Source organism: Protopterus annectens, chromosome 8.part0 (assembly GCF_019279795.1).
Source record: "Protopterus annectens isolate FY-2018-M chromosome 8.part0, PAN1.0, whole genome shotgun sequence".
NCBI classification, from domain to species: Eukaryota; Metazoa; Chordata; order Ceratodontiformes; family Protopteridae; genus Protopterus; species Protopterus annectens.
The window spans coordinates 209,961,666-209,980,192 of NC_056741.1; the positions used below are offsets into that span (position 1 = coordinate 209,961,666).

At 44.9% G+C, this 18,527-nt stretch overlaps 1 protein-coding gene across 1 annotated transcript in view; it reads left to right on the plus strand.

Moving 5' to 3' along the window:
* LOC122808192 (guanylate-binding protein 2-like) overlaps positions 1–18,527 on the plus strand; it is a 994,936-nt gene that overhangs the window by 359,107 nt on the left and 617,302 nt on the right. The window lies entirely within an intron of this gene.

The following is an 18,527-nucleotide window of genomic DNA, read 5'->3' on the forward strand; positions in this document are numbered from 1 at the left end:
GTTTCGTTGTTTTGCTTATTCGAGATTCTGCGGTTTCGGTCTTCTGGTTTCGGCTTTCCGCATTTCGAGCATGTCGCAATTCGAGCTTCTAAATGGGAACCATCCCAGCACATGTGTTGTTGCTACTCCGCTTTGTTCCCTCATAACTGCTTTAACTGTAACTCATCAATGGTATATCAGCAGTCCAGGTAGTCTCAGGACAGTAACATAGAAATTGATCAAACATTGTATGTCTTAACGAAGGAATAGCAATGTACATATTTATGCTGTTGATTGTGTGATGAATGACCCCTCTCTGTCAGGCAGCTTGTGAGGCTCAGTGGACTAGGGAAGTTAACATGTGTGATGGTGTTGCTGGTTCTAATCTAGAAGTGTCCACTTCTTTTGGATGTGACATATTGTTATGTTGTGTTTTACAGACCATCAGTCTGTGTGTGGTGTAATATTATTAATCTTTGTTACATATAAATTACATCAGACAGCTATAAATGTCGTAGACAATTTGAGTGAAGTACAGCACTGCAGAAACAGGGACAGATGTTACTGTCTGTAACACACAAAATCCTGGACTGGAGTACAGATAGGTGTGGGCTGGAGTCAACTTATAAGTAGTGAGAATCCCACTGGGCATGGTCACACACTTAGTTAAACAGAGCACAATTCTGTTGCTCCTTGCTCAAAATGACCTGTTATATATAGATATGTCTATAGCTACGTACACATATGTATACATATCTGCCTGTCACTATTTCTCTCTCTTTTCCATACAGTATATGTCTATCTCTATCTATATACAAATACACCTATATATACCTATAAATATATATATATATATATATATATATATATATATATATATATATAGATAGATAGATAGATATATGGATCCCTATCATATGATAGAAACCTCATTTGACTGAAACTCATTTGACTGAGACCATAAGACTGAAATTTCAAAAGACTGAAAAGTCACTTGACTGAAACCCATAAGGCTGATACATGTAATACTTAATTTCAACATACTAAATGTTAAACTGGACCATATAAAACCAGACTAGGTGGGGGGGCTATGCCCCCACACACCCCCTAACTATATATACAAACTCCAGGATTGCACTACAGTGGGGAAAAGGGCATAGTAGTGGCAGCATGCAGACTACTGTAAGGTAAGTGAAAGGTATATGCTCTTTTTTCCACTGTAGTGCAATCTTGGAGTTAGTGTATATATAGTTGGGGGGGTGTGGGGGGCACAGCCCTGCACATTTGGGGGTGTGGGCGCATAGCCCCCCACCTAGTCTGGTTTTATATGGTCCAGTTTACAATTTAGTATGTTAAAATTCAGTATTATGGGTCTCAGTCAAGTGACTTTTCAGTCTTTTGAAATTTCTTATGGTCTCAGTCAAATGAGTTTCAGTCAAATTAGGTTTCTATCATATGATACGGATCCATAAATATATATATATATATATATATATATATATATATATATATATATATATATAGGTTCATAGGAAGGTACTAGGCTCTCTGCCCGAGGGCATTTATAAGCCTAGCCAGAGTGTGTCAGCTTTCGCCTCGCCATTGATTAATTAACTGAGCCTCTGTCAAGAAGAGCCAATGAAGTGATCCCAGGAATGTATTTTCTGTTATCCATACACTTGTCAAGGTTTCTCTTGAAGAGTGTTAGTGAGGGGCTCTGCCTAATGTAGTTAAGAATTTTGTTCCAAAGCATGGAGAGTCTCTGTGACAGGAATCTATCCCTCCAGCATGTTCTATTTATTGTTGTGGCGAGGTTTAGCTCACTAGAAAGAATGGCTCGCAGTGACTTGGATTTTTTTAGGTGGAGCATGTCCATCAATTCTGAGTTGGACATGGCTTTGTAAGTCAGGCAGAGATCACCTCTGAGTAAGTAATATGCGACTAAGTACAGCTGGAGTTTTTCCAGTTGGGTTGCATAGGACATATGTTTGAGGCCAGTAATCCTCTTGGTGGGTACTTTTGTGGTCTTTCCAGCTGTTGGAAGTATCTTGTGAGGTACATCCCAAATGGGGCATTATACTCTATGATGGGTCTGATGAGTGATGAGTAGAGGGGCACTATAACCTCTTTATTTCTAGATTCGAACCCTTTAGTAATTAGATGGGCTATATAGAAGCATTTCCTAACTACTTTGGCAATATAATTGTCAAAGTAGAGATTACTATCTACCTGGGTCCCCAGATCTCTTATTACCTCTTCTGTATTAAGGGGGCTGCCACCTATGTGGTAATTCATGGGTGTTTTGTTTTTCCCAAACAGGATAACTATGCATTTTTTGGCATTTAGCTTGAGACCATGACTTTGACACCAGGTGTCCGTCTCAGTAAGGCCCTTTTGGAGAATGTCCGTGTCAGCCGGAGAGTCAATTATGGCTCCCAGTTTGTAGTCATCGGCAAACTTGGTAAGCCATAGTCCTCCTGTGTTTGCCTGTACTTCTGAGAAGTATATACCAAACAGTAGGGGTCCCAGGACCGAGCCTTGTAGGACAGCACTTGTGACTGGTTTAGAGTCAGACCTGGAGCCTGCTATTCTTACCGTGTGAGTTTGGTCTGTAAGCCAGTTGGCAACCCATCTCATGATGTAGGGGTTTATGTTCAGGCTGGTGAGTTTTTCTATAATTCCAGAGTGGGCAATGGTGTCAAAAGCCTTGGCGAGGTCAAGGTAGGCTGTGTGAACTACCTTCCCCCATCTATGGCCTTGGTGACTGTCTCAAAGAAGTCAACCAGATTTAGTAGGCATGATCTGCCCTTAACAAAGCCGAACTGGGTCGGGTCAAGTGTTTGGAGGTTCCCAAGGTCTTTGTTAATGAGTTCCATGATGATGTGCTCCATAGCCTTGCAGACCAGGCTAGTCAGGCTTATGGGGCGATAGTTACCAGGGTCAGTTGTGGCCCCTCCTTTGTGGAGCAGAATAACCGTTGCTGTGCATCATTCAATGGGCACGTAGCCTATGGAGAGGCTGAGGTTGAACAGTGTGTTTAAGTGGGAGATTAGATTGTTCTGTAGTTTGTGCAAGACATAGCCTGGGACACCATCTGGCCCCATTGATGCTGTGCTTTTGGCTTTTGAAAGGGCTGTTTTCACCTGTCTGTCTGTGATTTCCAGGACACTACTCTTTTCCGGTATTGTTGTGGGCCCTTTTGGGAGTGAGGGGGGGGTTTGCACTGAATTTATCTGCCAGGATGTTGGCAATATCAGTGAGTTCAGTATATTTTGTGCTATTTTCAACTAGCTCAGAGCATATCTGTGAGTTGCCACTTAGATTCTTGACATAGCTAAAGAAGGCTTTGTGGATATCTTTCAAATCCTTGGCTATTTTTCTTTCGAAGTTAGCCTTGGAGGATTTTATCAGGGAACTTAGTTTCTTACTGATACTGATCAGGGATGTCTTTCCTTCTTGGGATTTGCTTTTTTTTCTGAACTTTTTTCTGAAGTTTCCTCCTTTTATTGTATAGCTGGTTTATGGCAGGGGTCCACCAGACTGGTTTCCTTCTCTTAGAGGAGTGAGTCTTGGTTTTGCTAGGGATGGCATGATCCATGCATCCTTGTAGGTGCTCATACAGTGAATGTGTAAAGGTTCCTGCATCTTGGACACTGTTATCCTTTAGTGTGGGGGTTGTGAAACTTACCACCTCTGTTTTAAGTAAGGTGAAGCTTGCTACAGAAAAGTTTTTCACTGTAGTTTCCTTGGTTGGAGGTGGTGGTGTGGTGTGGACATCCAGAGTGATTAGTTTATGGTCTGATCTAACCAGTGATGGGTTGACCAGTGTGAAACACCTGTCACTCATGTTGGTGATGACCAGGTCCAATATGTTTTCAACTCTGGTAGGGGAGTTTACCAGCTGATCCAGGGCATTTGAGTTGATAAATTCCAGGAAGCGCTGGACCTGGGAGTTTATACTTGAGTAGTTTTCCCAGTTAACAGTAGGGTAATTGAAATCGCCCAATATTAGGGTGTTTGGTAAGACCTTCATGTTTTCCAGTGTCTCCAGAAAGGCAGAGTGGTGGTCCTAGGTCATGGAGGGTGATCTGCATCAGGCCACAATTTGCATTGCAGATTTGCCTGATGTTAGTTGTACATGGATGATCTCGGAGGTATCATGCTGCGCCACTAACCTGGAGGTCTAGGTATCCTTGATGAATATGGATACACCCCCTCTATTTGTGTTTCGGTCCATGTTCTGTGGCCGAAATTTGTGGTATGAGTTGTAGCCCGGTAGTGCTGGGGTGCTCTGTGGAGCCTTGAGCCAGGTTTCAGTTACTGCATAGATGTTGATGTTCTCCGTACTGAGGAGTGCTTCGAGTATATATATGAGATATATGTATAGATATATATATATATATATATATATATGAGATATATGTATAGATATTTATATATGTATAGATATTTATATATATATATATATATATATATATATATATATATATATATATATATAAACATACATCTCTGTTTCTCTACATATACCATTACATATATATATATATATATATATGTAGTACACACACACACACACACACACACACACACACACACACACACACACACACACACACACACACACACACACAGCTACATTTACAGTGGCTATAAAAAGTGTACACACCCCTATTAAAATACCAGTTTTTTTGTGATATAAAAAATGAGACCACAATAAATCATTTGAAAACTTTTCTCACCTTTAATGTGACCTATAACCTGTACAATTCAATTAAAAACAAACTGTTAGGGGAAAAATATAAAAAATAAAAAACATACACTAAGCTGTTTGCATAAGTGTGCACACCCTTAAACTAATAATTTTCTGAAGCACCTTTTGACTTAATTACAGAATTCAGTCTTCTTGGTTGGAGGTATTTGCCCACTCTTCCTTGCAAATATGCTCCACATCTGTCAGATTGCGAGGGTATCTCTTATGCACAGTGCTCTTCAGGTCACCCCACATCTTTTCTATTGGATTTAGGTCTGGACCTTGGCTGGGCCATTCCAAAGCTTTAATTTTCTTCTGGTGAAGTCATTCTTTTGTTGATTTGGATGTATGCTTGGGGTCATTGTCAGGTTGAAATGTGAAATTCCTCTTCATCTTCAGCTTTCTAGCAGACACCTGAAGGTTTTAGGCCAAAAGTGACTGGTATTTGTAACTGTTCATAATTCCCTCCACCTTGACTAAAGCCCCAGTTCCAGCTGAAGAAAAGCAACCCCAAAGCATGATACTGCCACCACCATGCTTCTCTGTGGGGATGGTGTTCTTTTGGTGATGCGAAGTGTTGTTTTTGTGCCAAACGTACCTTTTAAATTGTGGCCAAAAAGTTCAACCTTGGTCTCATCAGACCATAACACATTTTCTCACATGTTTTTGGGAGACTTGATTATTGTTTTGCAAATTTTAGCCAAGCCTGGATGTTTTTCTGTGTAAGAAAAGGCTTCCATCTTGCAACCCTGCCCCACACTCCAGACACATGGAGAATATAGGAGATTGTTGTCACATATAGTACACAACCAGTACTTGCCAGAAATTCTTGCAGCTCCTTCAGTGTTGTTGTAGGTCTCTTGGCAGCCTCCCTGACCAGTTTTTGTATTGTCTTTTCATAAATTTTAAAGGAACATCCAGTTATTTGCAAAGTCACTGTTGTCCCATATTTTCTCCACTTTTTGATGACTGTCTTCACTGTGTTCCATGGTATATCCAATGCTGTGGAAATTTTTGTACCCTTCTCCTGACTGATACCTTTCAACAATGAGATCCCTTTGATGCTTTGTAAGCTCTCTGTGAACCATGGCTTTTTTGCTGTAGCAGGCAAGTGAGTAAATTTCAGGAAAATCCATCTAGGACAGCTGAACTTTATTTGAGATTAATCAGATTCTCTTTAATTGACAGCAGGTGTGTACCCAAGAAGACTGAATGTTGTAATTAAATCAAAAGGTGCATCAACAAAGTATTAATTTAAGGATGTGCACACTTAAGCAACTAGCGTATTGTGTGTTTTTTATTTTTTATATTTGTTGTTTATTTTTTCAATTGAATTGTACAGGTTATAGGTCACATTAAAGGTGAGAAACGTTTTGAAATAATTATTGTGGTCTCATTTTTTTACATCACAAAAACCTGGCATTTTAACAGGGGTGTGTACAGTTTTTATATCCGCTGTATATATATATATATATATATACATCTCTGTTATATACATAAATATGTGTGGATGTCTGTATTGTCCTACATACCCTGATAATGGTGAGTAAAACAGAATTATGACACATGTATAGTGTTGCTCAAAGGATCCAAAGCAAAGGCTTAACAGTAGATAATGCACTTGCGTACAGACCCCTGTGCCTGCTGGATGTCACCACACATACACCAACAGGTGAGCTGGTGGTTTAATGCATAATTTTGTCTATGCATGCATTGACAGGTTACATTGCTCCTGCCCACAGGCTTGCCTATCCAAATGCAAAGACATATATGGCCAAAATTGCAACTATAGCCATATAGCTAGAATAAATAAGAAGTTATGTACTCACCATAACGTTCCATCTGAGGAGGTAGCTTCATTTGTCTGCAACCTGTGGGTCTTGGATCCAATATCGGATCCGAGCTGGCAACTTGTTTCAAGCTAATGGATCCGAGCTCCTAGCTCCTCCCCTCACCCATAATCCCCTGCTAACCCTCCATGACCTCAGATCAAGTTTGCCCCTCAATATATACCCAAAACGGGTATCCAACTAAGAAAGATCTGAAGAAGGCCATGGGGAAGGAGGGGGGGATGGTTGCAGACAAATGAAGCTACCTACTCAGATGGAACGTTATGGTGAGTACATAACTTCTTAATCTGAAGTAGGGAGTTCATTTGTCAGCAACCTGTGGGACAGTCCCCAGCTACCTGAACCTTGGGTGGCCATCATGGAAGGATATTGCGAAGCACCGCAGAGCCAAAGGATGCTCTCCCTCTATAAATCACGTCCAGTTTGTAGTGGTTAATAAAGGTATGAGATGAGGCCCAAGTGGCTGCCGAACAAATATCATCCAATGGAACACTATACTTGAAGGCCGCAGAAGTAGAGATGGAACGAGTGGAATGTGCGCGAACTCCTTCAGGTGCGGGTCTCCCAGAGGCTTGGTATGCCAATAGGATACATTGAGAAATCCAGCGTGATAGAGATACTTTTGATATTGCTTTCCCCAAATTAAATTTGGCAAAGGAAATGAACAGCTGGTCAGATTGTCTATGACCAGCTGTTCTATGAGTATAAAAATGTAGCTGCCTATGAACATCTAATGAGTGCAGCTTGTACTCTCCTTTATTCTGATAGTTAGGGAAGAAAACCGGTAAATTTATGGATTGATTTATATTGGTTTCTGATGCTATTTTGGGAAGAAAAGAGGGATTGATCCTGAGGTACACTCTGTCCGGGTGAAAGATCAAATAAGGAGGCTTCACAGAGAGAGCTTGAAGCTCCGAAACTCTTTTTGCAGAAGTGATGGCTACAAGGAATGCTGTTTTCCAGGACAAGAATTTGAGATCTACTGAAGCAGCGGGTTCAAAAGGTGGAGCAGTCAAGGCTTGAAGAACTAGTGAAAGATCCCACGGTGGTACGGCTTCTTTTATAGGGGGTCTAAGCAAGAAGGTGCCCTTGAGAAAGGTTTTACACAACTTGGCCGACATCAAAGGCCCTGTATCATGTCCCACATGGTAATGTGAGATGGCAGCCAACTGCACTTTGACGGTTGAGCAGCTAGCGCCTTCCTGAAAAAGTTTGGTTAAGAAGTCTAATATGGATGGAAGAGGAGCCGTAAAGGGATCTAGATCATGATGCTCCGCCCAGATGGAGAAACGTTTCCATTTACTGCGGTACACTTTCCTGGTGGAGGGCTTATGCGCTGCCACAAGGATGGCTTTGACTGGAGAAGAGATACCGGGAGTCCTAACTAGGAGTGGAACTGGAGCAACCAAGCTGTCAGTTTCAGATTGTCCAGATTTGGGGTCGGTAAGTCCGATGATTGGGAGATTAGATCCGGACTGGGATCCAGAATCCAAGGAGGATTCACTAGATGAGACCAAAGGTAAGGGAACCAAATTTGCAGAGGCCAGAATGGGGCAATGAGGATCATCTTGCTCCCCAACCATGAGGCTTTCTGTAAGAGTTGCAGCATCAGTGGTAGAGGAGGATAGGCATAAAGTAGACCGGGTGGCCAAGCATGCACCAGAGCGTCTCTTGGAGTTTCCCCTGGAGAGGGATTCAGAGCGAAGAAATTGCCACATTTGGTGTTTGAGGGAGACGCAAAAAGATTGCAGCAGGGTTGCCCCCATATTGCGAATATCTGCTTCGCTACTAGTGGATTGAGAGACCACTCGTATGGAGTAAGAAGGGTGCGACTGAGTTTGTCCACTAGGATGCTGGTCCACCCCGGAATGTGCGTTGCAATCAGAAAGCGGTTGTTGGAGATCGCCCATTCCCACACTCTCATGGCTTCACAGCATAGAGGGTAAGATCTGGTTCCCCCCTGTTTGTTTATGTACCAGACAACCGACATGTTGTCCGACTGAATTGCAATTGTTCCCATGGGGAGGAGATTCTGAAGTGCTTGCAACGAACAGCATCGCTCTCATCTCCAGAACGTTGATATGCAGGGAGGTCTCTGTGTCGTTCCACATGCCTTGGACCATCCTGCCTGAATAATGCCCCCCCACCTGAGGCGGGAGGCGTCCATGGTTACCGTGGTGAGAGGGGGAGAGGTGCAGAAGGGATGGCCCGTATGGAGGTCCGAAGCATGGAGCCACCATAATAGAGCCCTCCTGCAAGCCTTGCTGATAGCAATGGGGTGGTGAAGAGGAAGGGACAGAAAGGACCATTGCACTAGAAGGGTCCATTGCAGTACCCGCATGTTCAGCCGGGCGCATGGAAGGAGTGTAATCGCTGCCGCCATGAAGCCCAGTGCCCGCAGGACCAATTCCGCTGGTGGGGTCTCTGATTGGAGGATAGCCCGCACATGGAGTTGCAAATTCCGAATTTTCTCGGACATTAGAAAGGCTCGTAGTCCTCTGGTGTCTATTCTGGCTCCTATGAATTCTATGACTTGTGTCAGGGCCAGAAGGGATTTGTCGGCATTGATGGTGATGCCTAACTGCGGGGCTAGGTGGAAAAAGAAATCTCTGGCTGAGCAAAGTAGATGCCTTGTTAGGGCGGTCAGGAGCCAGTCGTCCAGGTACAGAAAGACTTGTATTCCCTGGAGTCTCAGGTGGGCCGCAATCACTGCTAATACCTTGGTGAACACCCTGGGGGCTGTGGTGAGGCCAAAGGGAAGGACCCTGAACTGGTAGTGACTGGCTCCCAGCCGGAAGTGGAGGGACCTCCTGGATTGTCTGTCCATTAGAATGTGGTAGTACACATCCTTGAGGTCTATAGAGCACATCTAATTGTTCTCCCTTAGAAGGGGGAGAATAGATTGAAGAGTGACCATTCGGAATTTTTCCTTGGTTACCAACAGGTTCAAGCGGGAAAGGTCTAGAATCGGTCTCAAGTCCCCCGTCTTTTTTGGCACCAAAAAGAACCTGGAGTAGAACCCTAATCCGAGCTGGTCTTGGGGGACGGGCTGGATGGCTCTTTTTCTTAGCAGCTGTTGAATTTCTGCGGCTGCGACCTCCCTCTGATCGGGTGGTACATCGGGGAGGTTCTTGAATTTGGGGACATGGAGTAATGGTATTTTGTACCCTCTGGATATTATGTGAAGCACCCAGAGGTCTGTCATGATGGACTCGCATGCCGCTAGGTGCTCGGAGAACCGCCCCCCCCGACTGCCTCCAGAGTGGAGCAGCTGGACAACCCTTCAGGGTTGCTGTGTGGGCCATTCAGAGAAAGGTTCTCTGGACCCAAAGTTTCTCAGAGCCCCTCTGCCCCTAGGGCGGCGTCCTCCCTGTCCTCCTCTGCCACAGAAGGACTGGTTGTCCAGAGCAGGTTGGGAATGTTGCGATTTCCGGAACCACATCTTCTTCTGACCCTTTTGGTTCTTTGAAAAGGACTGCTGGGGAGCAGAGAAGTGGACTCCGATGACAGACAGCGTCTTCCTGTCCTTGTTGCTCTGGACAAGTGTCTCACGAACCATTTTGCCAAACAGGGCAGAACCATCGAAAGGGGCATTTGCAAAAGACGCTTTAAAAGGCTCCGCAAAGTCGCAATGACGGAGCCAGGCCTGACATCTCAGGACTAGGTCTGCTCCGCTAGCCCTAGTGGCTCCCTCAGTGGCATGGGACAATAGCCACATAGAGGTATTTGAAATTGATCTCAGAGTGGCCATTCGGGTGGAGTACAATTGCTTGTCCTCCGCCGACATGGACTCAGGGGGGGAGGCAGCATATTCTTTGATAAGATCCCGCTGCATCCTGATGACATGTGCCATATAGTTCAGAGACCTTACCGAGAAGGTCGCTGAACTAAAAACTCGCTTCCCTAAGCGGTCCATCAAGCGGGACTCCTTGCTCGGTGGATGGACTGAGGGGCTCTCCTGAGCTAGTTCCCTCTTCATGGCAGCCGCCGTCAACATGGCATCTATGGGGGGGGCCCTTACTCCAGTGCAACCGGTCTAAGGGGGGACTTAGTATTCTGTCCGGGCATTTTGGTATTGGCTCCACAGTGTCTGGAACCTTCCACGCCCTGGTGGTAATGAGGTCCATCAAGGGGTCGGCCGGAGGGGGCACCCAAGAGGTAGATGGGCCTGCTTCGAATGCTTCCAGAAACATGGACTCGTCAGAGGAAGACTTGGGGGCAGACCACCCACCTCTGATCCTCAGCATCTCCATGATGTCTTCAAAGGAGACATCCTCAGGGGGTGATCTTGGGGAGCCTTCCCCTTCCTCCAAGTCCGTGTCCTCAGTTAAGCACTCAGGGGAGTCCACGTGCCTCCTCTTGCACTTATGCTTGCGGGGCACTTCCTCAGGGGGGCTGTCCGAGGAGGCCTCGCCAGCAACATCCTGTTCCAAAGGAACCATCTGGGACACTGAAGCAGGCTGTCCCTTTGGCCGGGTGATGGAAGCCTGGCCCAGCAGAGAGGGAGTGCAGGGAGGAGTCGAGACAAGGACCTGGGGTCCGGATGGTCTCAACAGAGCCCTCTCCACAACATCAAAAGCCGAGGGGGGACCACTCTCTTTAGGCTCCGAGAGTCGGCTCCCACTCGGATCCGATGAAAGGATCAGAACCGGCGCCGAGGCCATCGGATCTGAAGGACCAGTGCGCTCCTACCTGGACAGAGCCAAAGGCCACGGCTCTGAGAGGTCGGATCCGACAGGCTCGAGGGCAGGGTCAGATCCGAAGTACCAGGTACTGTTGGCACCGACCCACCCCTGGCTCCAACGCTGCTCGGCTCCGAGCGCTCCGAACCCGGATAGCGGGTTGGAGAAGGAGCAATAGGATGGAAAAAAGATGTCGAGCTCCCCCCCGAAGGGGAGGAGGCAAGAGCACTCCCATCTGCAGCTGGGCCTGGATGAACCTTCGCATTATCCGGTCCAAGTCTGCATCGGACATACTGAAAGTCGATCTCGAAGAGGTCACTGAGGCAGGCCTGGAATGCCGCCTCAATGACCTCGATGGAGATCGGGCCTCCTCCTCCTCGGGCCCTGGGGAGAAACAAGGGAATCGGAGCCGAGGAGGAGGAGACCTAGAAGCAGTGGAGGGAGAAGCCCGCTTAGCTGGCGGGGCCGAAACGGAGGTCTCGGCCCATCGCTTGTGGTGCTTCTCCCTCCATTTCTCCCTCCTGACCTCCCTGTCCTCTGGTGCTTTAGTGGGAGGTTGAGTCCCGGCCGGAGGAAGGGGGGCAGGAATGACAGCAACCACAGCCTGTGGTGGAGCCACGGGAGCAGCAGAGGCTGGAGCTGAGTCCGGGGGTAAAAGTCCCGCCAAGACCAGCTTCGACCTCCGCTCTTTCAGTGCCCTGGGGTTGAAAGCTGCACAAATGGTACAGCCTGACTTGAGGTGTTCAACCCCAAGGCACCGAACACACCGAGTGTGGCCATCAGCCAGAGAGAGCTTATGGCCACACTTGGTACATTTAGAAAAAATGGCTTTTGGGGCCTCAGCCATACTTAAAAGAAAAGTAATGTTACACACACACACAGGCCCCAAAACACAATACACACACTCACTAACGACCAGCAAAGGGAGGGGAAAAAACTACTTAAAGAAAAATATTTTAAGTCTATAGGGAACCTAACACTTACACACTTAATATTTTGGTGAAAAAAGAAGAAAGTTGACAGAAAAATTTAACTTAACTGCCAACTACTAGTCGAGCTCACAAGAATCCAGCTATCCACAAGCGCGGCAAACTAGATCTGAGGTCATGGAGGGTTAGCAGGGGATTATGGGTGAGGGGAAGAGCTAGGAGCTCGGATCCATTAGCTTGAAACAAGTTGCCGGCTCAGATCCGATATCGGATCCAAGACCCACAGGTTGCTGACAAATGAACTCCCTACTTCAGATTAACAGTTATCTGACTGCTAGGCTACTAGATTCAGATAACAGTATGAAGCAATATTACTCTGCAGGCCACAGACACTGTTCAACATAAGTCTAGTTTATGTAATCCACAAGTAGTTTGCCTGCAGTCATGTATAAAACAGACGTCAGTCATGGCATGTGTGATAAGTAATGTGATCCATAGTGTGTAAGACTAGAAGAGGTAAGGATTCTAATCTCACTCCAGCTCACATGGTGTGTGTGTGTGTGTGTGTGTGTGTGTGTGTGTGTGTGTGTGTGTGTGTGTGTGTGTGTGTGTGTGTGTGTGTGTGTGTGTGTGTGTGTGTGTGTGTGTGTGTGTGTATGAGTGTGTGAAACTCTGTGCAAAACAACTGAGAATCCCACACTGACTACCAAACTGCAATGGTGCTGCACTTTTTGGCCCTGTAAGTTGATGCCAGCCTCCAAACAGCCCTCTTTTACAAGGCCTGCTGATGTCATATACCTCAAGACTACCAGCTGCCATTCTAATATCCAGCTTAAGCTGTAGCACATGTGATAAGTACTGTCATTTAAAGTGTGTAAGACAAGATAGGTAGGGGTTCTAATCTCACTGCAACCTACTTGGGATGTGTGTATCTCCATACGACATAAATATGATCACCTCAGTGACTTAGAAATAGGTAGGGTTGTGCAGTATTTTGGTTGTAGCAGGTGATGTGGGCCTCCAAAAGGCTGGCTACAGCAAGGCCTGCTGATGTCATCAAGTATAAGATGTCCTAAAGAGACAGTAATAGTGGACTTGAGGTGTACTGCATGTGTTACGTACTTTTTTTGTGGTTGTTTTAAGTGGCTTTATTAAAACTGTTGTAATTAATTTGTTTGAGTCTCTGCTCCATGTTTCAGCACTTTCCTTTGGATGTGTTACGTACTATGATGTGTATTGTGTAACATTACATAGGTAGGTGTTCTAATCTACTTGCAGCCAACCTGGAGTGTGTGTGTGTGTGTGTGTGTGTGTGTGTGTGTGTGTGTGTGTGTGTGTGTGTGTGTGTGTGTGTGTGTCTGTGCTGCTCAGTCTCTTGTAAAAATTAACTGGAAGCGGTGCTATCTTCAATGTAGTCAGGTTTGTGAGTGTGGCTGTTAGAGCATTTTACATCAGCTTATGGAATCATAGGATCTCTGAACTTTAGTAGCCTAATGGCCGTAGAGCCCTTACAATCTTAACTAAGTTCTTACCCTTATTTACACTATCAACACATATTGCCCTTGTACACGAGGGACACAGGCAGAAGTCCTGCAGGGAAATGACAGTCACCCAGTCAATCATACAGATGGCATCTGACAAGGCTTAATGAGGTGCTCTGTTTGCATTAGGCAGGATTCTGTTTCAAAGGTATGTTAAAGTCTGCTAGAGAGATATCTCCCACCAGCATGCATTACTAATGTCACGTACTAGGTTAATGTTTTTACAGTCAGTTCTCTGTGTGCCATGCCACCTACAGATATGCAACATTTCCAATCAAGCAGGGTCACACATATATGCAAGGCATAGATCACCTCTGAGTAGTCTACATACCACAGGCTACACTGACAGTGATCTCAGATGACCCCCATTGGACAGATACTGAAGAAATAAAGTTCCCTTGTGAGGGGCCATTGTGTTGTGTGCAATTTCCAGTAGTACTTGGAAAGGTACATTACAAAATGGACATTGCACTCAAATATTTGCTTCATGAGGGAAGGGTACGTGGAGGTTATGAGTGCATCAATTTCAGGTTACAGTGCCCTCAGTTATGACATACAATTCCCTTCTTACCACTGGGGAGACATTATGATCTAAGGAACATTTAGTGTAAACCTGTGTGGCCAGGCATGTGTGCCCAGGTCTATTACCCTGAGTATGTAAATCAGATGTTGCTACTGATGTACTACTTACCAGGAATATAGGTGTTACTGATGGAAATTATACTACATATATATTTGCATGGAGTTTATGGCCATTAGTATGTCAACAGATATTTGTTCATTGATACCCTCTTGTAGGATATTGACATAACTCACACATTCTATGACCACTCACAGTTTGCAGGCATCAGCCAACATTGTCAGCCACAGACATTCAGTTTTTGCTTGTACTGTGGTTAAATGGATTCCAAGCAGTAGAGGGCCCAGGACTGCACCCTGTTGAATACTGCTGGCTACAGATCAGTTATTGGAGGAGGATTCCCCTATTTTGAGTATGTGTTCCATCAGTGAGCCACTTAGTGACGCCCTATAATGATATTACCGTTGATGCCTAATTGGGTGATTTTCTCAATGATGGCTGAGTGGGGGATAGAGTTACATGGCTTGGCTACGTACAGGGGGTTGTATGCCCTGACTTCTCCTCACCCATGTCCTTGCTTACTGCCTCAGACATGGTTTGACCACAGGTTTGACAGCCATGATCTTCCTTTCAGAAATCCAAACTCAGTATGGTCAACTGTAGATTACATATATCTTTGCTGATCAGCTCCATGATGATTTGCCCCATGGGCTTACAGATATGGCTACTCAGGCAAATAGGTCTATAATTCTGGTGGTAAGTAAATGCACAACCTCTGTGCAAGGGGATAACAGTTGTCGTTGTCCAGTCAGCTGGGATGCAGCCAGTGGTTACACTGATTGTAAGAAGTACCCAATGGTGTTAGTAATTCTTGTTGGATCCCATGTAAGATGCAGCCTGGGATGTTAGTATGTCCAATATATGCTGCGTATTCTCCACAAAGAGGGCAGTTACGACCTGCTCTATAGATATAGAAGGTATGGGACAGGTTTTAGGGATCTTATTTGGCACATGTGGTGGGGACAGGAGATGAAGTTGACTTAGAACCTGTGGGGTAACAGGTTAGCTAAGAGTACAGACTCATATCTGGTATCATTAGGTATGACTTTGCTGACAGTCTGGGCCTTTCTTCTAAGGTTACACATGCAACTACACTGTGCGTTGTGGTTGTCCTTTGTGAGGGAGGCTAATTTTGTCACATACTGTTTCTACACAATGTCACAACAACACTATGTGCTTGTTTTAGCTGAGGATGGTGTTCCCCCCACTTTAGGGGAGCTCCCTCACTCCAAATTTCAAACAGAAATATCCACTTCTTATTGTCCAGCCTGCTAAAGGCAGCTGTCCACCAGGCAGGTTTGCTGTGCCACAAGGGGCTTGTTTTCCTCCTGTCAGGTACAGCCAAGTCTATGCAGTTGTACTGCTGCTTGCATAAAGCATTGGTGTAGACCTCTGCATACTTGCCTGTCCCATCTGAGGGGGGAGGTGCAGTCAAGCTATGTAAACCATCCCATAGGAGGTAATAAATTGCTTTTTTGACATTTATTACTGTATTTTCTGCAAGGGGGTGTAGCTGTGATACTTAGTTTTAATGAGACTGATCTGTGGTCAGATCTCACCAGAAAGGACCTAACAGTGGAGGGGCTGAAGTGTTCACTCATACTGGTAAACACCTGATGCACTTTGTTGGCTCCCCTTAAGGGGAGGAGCATTGTAGTTAAGGACATGTACTAACCTTTGGGCAAGAGAGCTTCAGTATGACTAACCAACACAGTTGGTGGTTACTTAATGTCAACCTAAACCATGGTGTACTGATGCATCTTGATAGACACAAGTAGATGTAAATAAGCACAATGGGTGTCTGGATTCATGGAGATGCTCCTGTAGCTGGCAATGGCTTGCTTAGGTGCCCTTCCAACAGTGAACAGCACCTGCAGTGTCTCAGAGAAATCACACTGTTTCACCAATCTGGATGTGCAGCTATCCTTAATGAATATACATACACCAACTGCATTACCTTGCACATTGTCAGTTTGAGGTCTGAACATGTGGAAGTATGTGTAGTCTGGTATGGCTGTGATGCTGTCAACAGCCTTGACCCAGATGTCTATGACTGCACAAATGTCTGCATATTCCAAGGTGGGGACACCTTCAACAAAGTGGGGTTTAGTGTTGTCATTCCTAGCATGTATCATAATAACCATGATGTTGATCGAAGATGGCATTCTCATTGGAAAGTTTTCACTTGAGACAGTGCCTATAAGATGCACAGTGGGGGTGTCAGCAGCCTTGGCCTGTACTCAATATCCCAGGCATGACAGGTGAAGACATGAGTGTATTTAATGTATTTGGTTTTGTGTTTCAGTTATTATTTTGAAAAAGTCAATTTCTGCAAATGTAATGAAAGTGCTTAATCGGTTCATAGGTGTGTACAAGGCCAGCAGCCCTGGAGCCTTTACAAGCCTAGCCCATAGAAGTGTCCTAACATCATGCCACCCAATACTAGTTCCCGGTGCCTCTATCAAGTAGAGCCACTGGAGTGATCCCTGGGGTGAACTTCCTATTTCCTGTCCACTCATCAAGATTTCTCTTGAAGAGGGCCAGTGAGGTGCTCTGCTTGACATGTATGGGAAGTCTATTCCAGAGCATGGGCAGTCTCTGGGTTATGAACCTGTCCCTTCAGCATGTTCTGTTGATTGTGGTAATGAGTTTGAGTTTCCCAGAGCATGTGGTGCGGAAGGATTTTCTTAGGTGTAACATTTCTAACAGGGCTGGGTCAGATATGACTTTGTAAGTCAAGCAGAGATCACCTCTTAATAGATGATATGAGAAAGAGAAAAGCTGGAGTTTTTTTTTTTTTTTTTTTTGAGTCTGTCCATGTAGGGCAAGTGTTTAAGGCCTAAGATTCCTCTTCGTGAGGTACTTTTGTGGCCTTTCCAGCTGTTGCAGGTGTTTAGTGAGGTACATGCAAAATGGGGCATTATACTTGATGATTGGTCTAATGAGGGAAGAGTAGAGAGAGATGATGACTTCTTTCTTCCTGGATGCAAAACCCTTGGTAATGAGACGTGCCACATAGAAGGGCTTTCTGACCACAGTGATAATGTGGTGGTCGAAGGAGAGGTTGCTGTCAACCTGTGTCCCCAGATCTCTTATAACACCTTCAATGTTCAGTGAGCTACCATCAATGTGGAAATTAGTGGGAACTGAGTTTTTCCCAAAGGGAATGACGACACATTTTTTGGCATTAAGCTTAAGGCCATGGTTTCGACACCAGTCGTTGGTCTCAGTGAGGCCTTAACTTCCCATAGTTCTTAAGAAATCTGTTGGTGGTGATTTGGGAATTTACAGAATGCATACCCACCCAGAGGAAAACATTTTTATTTTAACTAAGGATACCACTGCGCTTTCACTGGAGGCATCAGAACAGAAGCAAAATTCCTGAAGGCTTGTCCAACTGTCCCATTCTGGAATCAGTTAGAAACCATCTATATGTCTGACAAATGGTTGGCAAGAAATGTTACCCACAGGCTACAAAGTCTCATTCCACACCCCTCTCAGGCCACACTTGTCTTCCATTTCCTGATGTCACACCCCTTCAGAATTTTTCAAAAAAGACCATCCTATGGGTAGCACTAAGCTAGAGAGGTTCCAGATATCACTCCAGCTTCTTTTTAGTTCTTAACATACCAGGTACCTCAGATCAGTTCTAGATCTAAGTTACCTCTCTATATTTATCGCCAAAGGTTAAAAGCCATATGATTATGGGGTAGTTGATTCTTCTTTGTTTGACAGAATACAAGATGCCTTCCCGCAAATAAAGGTAATAAAGGATCATAAATAAGTCTAGGAGTATTGTGTGCTTTCAGATAAGAGCTAGTCACTATTAGTTTCAGGTATTTCAGCTGGATCTTATCTTAACATTCAGGGCACTCAGCAAATATATGACCCCATTCACATTAAAACTAGATACTGTTAGATGTCAAGGTATTCTTTTAACTAGATGGCTAACTCTGAGCTGCTCTGATATTACAGTTTAGTGTCTGCACAGAAATATTTATTTCAGTCCTTATCCATAACTGTGAGAACTTTAAAGTCACAGATGCAGCTACTGTAGACCCACAAATGTATTAGTTGTGGACTTGACAATGTACTCTTTAAGGTCAGTCTACTCCCGGAAAAAAGGTTTCCAGTTCAGAAAATACTGCCTTAG